A 5036-nucleotide genomic window follows, 5' to 3' on the forward strand; every position below is an offset into this window, starting at 1 on the left:
ACCGCGTCACGCTGTCCCCCCTCCTATATATACCCGACTACCCTATATCTAGTAAATACTAGATCATTCGCCAAAGTACAGGATAGTTCTAGAAACTAGAGGGCGCCACACCAGTCACGTGACCTCGATGACGCAACACTACTAAACAGATTGGTTTAGTTCTGTTTAAACTGACAGAGATGCGTGTTTTCTAATGACAGCAGCAGAAACGTGCTTTATAAATTGTACAAGCATATGTTTTTGTCACATGTGCAATTTTTTCTTTTGTTGAGTAAACTTATAGCAATGGAAATTTGTGGCTTACAAATTATTTCATTTTTATAGTATTAGAATTTGATAGTGTGGGAGAAATAAAAATAGTTCTCTTAGTTTAAACTTGTTGTTTTATCTTATTATGGTGTGTACGCCTTTTACAAGCCAGGAAGAATGATTACAATTATACTTCTCATAAGACATAATTATTAGACCTATTATATTTTTAAACACTACGTTCTTAATCTACTCCCTCAGGGATTTTCAAGAATTAGAAGAGTGTATAATAATACATTTGTGTGCAGTGTTTAAAAATGTAATAGGCCTAATACTAATGTCTTATGTCAAGTATAATTGTAATTGTTCTTTGTTAGCTTGTAAAAGGCATACACATCGTAATAACTGTTGTTGTATGAAATTGCTTTTATAAATAGTCTTCCGAAACAAAGCTACGTCTTATGTACTTTCACCAATTATTTTTGTCACTTAATATACATTATTGTTGGACAGTCTTTCCTCTTGTTTTTTGTTTTTTCTATTGTTGAACCACTTTCAACATTTATATATTGTTAACAAATGTTTTGCATGGCAAGAAATTTTTACAGTGTTAACAGTTTTCCATGTGTTTTTGGTATTTTAGAAAAAGCCGCCAAAAAAGCAAAGACTCAGCGATATTGTAAGTTTGCTTTTTACTTGGAAATCTTGTATGTTTTTGTTGATTTTAATCATGTTTACACTTCTTTTGTTTTATTAACAAATCTGATAAAACATCTTAGCGAAGTCCATTGAAATGTACTATTAAGTAATCAGAATATGGCTTAAATAATCTATTTTCTAAGAGGTGCAATAAATTCGGAAGAGGTTAAATATTTTGTACATTAAAAAATAGAATTAATATAAGAAACATACAAACATAAAACACTTCTTAAAAATAAAATAGAACAATGTGTCACACTACTCACTACCTGTCTAATTCTTGAAAATCTTAGTGCAAAGATAGTGGATAACTTTATTTTACCACGAATTTTGAGAGGCATTAGATTGAAAAAGGAAATGAAAACGAAAGTAAATATCAATTTTATTGTGATTTTACGTGTCCAATTTATGAGCATTCACAATTGAACGAATTTAGCTTTTAAGTTACTTACAAAATATTCTTAATTACGCAAAAAAATGTTAAACGAAACTATACTAAACAATAGCTGAACTTAATATATTTTTGGTAGAATATTTTCTTTTGGTTTTATTGTTCAAACTTACATTTGTTACCATGTGTTTATTAGCTAGAAAGTGTCTTTTCGTGCGCTGGTAAAACTCTGAAGTTTATTTTCTACTATTTTATAGTTCGTTTTATTGTGCATTCTTTTCTTTCTGCTTTGTTTTTAAGCCTTTTTGAGAACCTACCTTCACATTTTCATTTTTGAAAGGGAGATAATTTTATACTTTCTACCTCTCCATTTGTTCTTCTCGTTTTTTTTTGCATCACAATATATCCGTGCAGTGTAAATTTACTTTTTAACGTGTAACTTGAGTTAATAGTTAAAATTTAATGTTACTCTGTTGGATTAACATACTCATTTAAACAAATAATATCAACTTGTGCTATTTTTCTTAATAGATTGGAATTTGTTAAAGTAATACACATAGTGTGTGTATTATACAAACATAAAAACCATCATTGTTACAAACAAACGATGACATTTATTAAAATATCAATCTTAATACATGGATTCAAATTTAGATGGACCAATGGGGAAGTGTACTGAACCCAACTGCGAGAAACCCGCTCGTATTAAGTGTATGGATTGTGGTCAGTCGGCCTACTGTGGTACTCGGTGTCTACGTATAGATGGACCATCTCACAAGAAAGTTTGTTATCGTAAGTATAAGTTCCATTTTATATCTTTGAAAGAGAAAGAACGAGACTATTCTCTTCTGACGCTTTTTGGCAGAAAGAAAAATCTCATAAAAACACTACAATGTATTACTTTGGAATAAGGCTGAAGATATCAATTCGTTTTATACCTTCTTCAAATTCTACCTAGCAGTAAGCATAGCGTCATCCCTATACTTACCTCAGCTATTCATTTATGAATTTCTTTACCTCACCAAAATGTGAATTTTAGTGAAGAAAAGATGACGTAGAGGCTTAATCTATTTTTTGTTTCACTGGTGATGAGTTGTGAATTCAGTGAAACTAGTCTGATGCAGTTGAAATATCGAATCAAATAATAGATTAGGCCTCTGTGTTGTCTTTTCTTCACTGAAATTAATGTTTTGATGAGAAATAAAAATTCACAAATAAATAAATAATCAGATAGTCTGCTGAATAATAACAGATAATTACTTGCGACGGACATGCGTGTTATCTAAAGTGTTTTAGGTTATTAGTGGTGTGTAAAAACTTATACATTAAAACTAAACAATACACTGAGATCTTGAATTGTGCGTTTTAAAGCGTTTCAAGAACACATGTATGTACTTCAACCGTCTGTAGGACGTCTAAAAGACGTTAACATCTCACCCAAGTACTCAATATGCCCTCGGTGGGACACGGTAAGGCTACGGATTTACAACGCTGAAATCCGGGGTTCGATTCCACAAGGTGGACACAGCAGCTCAAAGTACTCAATATACCGTTGTCATGAGTAGTAGCCTATACGATCATCTAAATATAATTACCAGTTTGTAACTAATTACTTGTTTATTTTAAAAACAGATCACTAATTACTAACAAGTTTTTATCCAACGTTTCGACAGCTAATGTGGAGCCATTTTAAAGAAAATGCTGTGAATAATTTATTTACGCGTTGTCAGTAGTAGGTATTTATTCCCGGGTCTTCTCGGTAGAAAGTCAGGTACATAATCCACTCAACTAGGGTATCTCTCGTTAAAAATTGAAACACCTAACTATTCAAATGTTTTCAAGAGGAATAATTAGGTTTTACTGACTTACCGTATTTTTCGGTGTATCAGACGCACTTTTTTTACCCCAAAATTTGATGTCAAAATCTGCTTTCGTCCTATACACCGAAGGTATGAATAATATATATTGTTACGTCTCTGGTCGTTAGTTAATTTTCCGTAAAAATTGTTTCCGAAGAAAGTTTACCGATATAAGTCCTTTCTTAAATAAAACTGGTTTATTCTTTCTGAATACAACATTGCCATACACTTAATTTCCACAGTCGCGCTATAACAAACGCTATAATTCACAACGAACGTCTCACGTGCTCGACTCAATTGTCAGTCTCTCTCTGTCTGCAGTTCAATTACATTCCATTGTTGCCGTCACTTCTTGGCGGTCTTAAATACATGAATACCGCATATCTAGTAAACACTCGAGCATTCACGAACCTTGGAGAATATGACGTGTTACTAGCGTCACGTGACCCCGCTGTCGTAACAATATGTATATATACGAAATACACAAGCCATGTGTAAATATATTTAAATAGGCATGCATAGTTTAGTTCAATTGAATATGTTATTTATAACAATAGTAGTTTTGTTTTCTTTTTAAAACATAACTATTTATAATATTCCCTAAATAATAAAAAATAAATTATAGTAATGGATGAGAGTGAAAAAGCTTGTAAATACACGACGATCCCTGTTTAATGTGGAGCAGAATAAGGCCGTTTCAGGCCTAACTTTAACAAATACAAAATCGTTTTTGAGTGCTTTGATGTGCAACGTGCTTGACCAATCAGAGCGCTTAATGCAATTAGCGTAATCGCCTAGTCAGTATTTCAATTTTCATTTGATACTCGGCAGTCTGGCACGTGCTTAAAAACAAGTACCGTATTGTAACGTCTCTGGTCGTTGGTTGATTTTCCGTAGAAATTATTTCCAAAAAAAAAACTTCAGCGATACAAGTCCTTTCTTAAATAAAACTAGTTTATTCTTTCTCAATACAACTTTGCAATTTCCACAGTCACTTTAACTTAAACACACGCTAGAATTCACAACGATTCACGTTCTTTACTTATGGCTTGACTCGATTATCTGTCTCTATATCTCTCGAGCCTTCAAGAACGTTCGAGATACTCATTACGTGTTACCAGAGTCACGTGACTTCCGCTGTCGTAACAGTATCTTAGGCCTCGGGAGCAAAATAGCTGTTTCTTCATTTTTCGTTCTATTTTTTCACCCCTTACGATGCCTAAAGAAAAGAGACTGTCATACCCAGCTAAATTTAAATTAAGTGTGATTAATTATGCAAAAGAGCATGGAAACAGAGCTGCCGAAAGATATTTTGGTTCTGCACACAACAGAAAAAATGATTCGTTGCTGGCGCGAAGAAGAAGAAGAATTGAAAATGATTAAAAGTGATAAACGCAATTTCCGAGGAAAAAAACAAAATGGCAAGATCTCGAAAATAAACTGTACGAATGGGTTGTGGATCAGAAAAGGCAAGTCTATCCGTTTCTACAAATATGATAATTTTTAAAGCAAAGAGGATTGCATGTGATAATAGTTTAGAAGATTTTACTGGTCATACATCGTGGTGTTATCGGTTCATGAAATGCAAAGGCCTTGGTCTGCATGTGGGTGAAGAATTCGTGGGAAAAAGTAAGAAGTGATATAGTGATTAAATCATTTAAGAAATGTGGTATCAGTAACGCAATGGATGGGACCGAGGATGACATTCTCTTTGACCATAATATTGGATCAAATGATTCCTTTCTAAGCGACAGTGAAAGCAGTGAAGATTTTGTAGGTTTTGAACCAAACTAAATAACAGTAACCCTTTTTTTGATTCACGGTATTTTCTTATTTTG

Source organism: Limulus polyphemus, unplaced genomic scaffold, assembly GCF_000517525.1.
Source record: "Limulus polyphemus unplaced genomic scaffold, Limulus_polyphemus-2.1.2 Scaffold1537, whole genome shotgun sequence".
Classification (NCBI taxonomy): domain Eukaryota; kingdom Metazoa; phylum Arthropoda; class Merostomata; order Xiphosura; family Limulidae; genus Limulus; species Limulus polyphemus.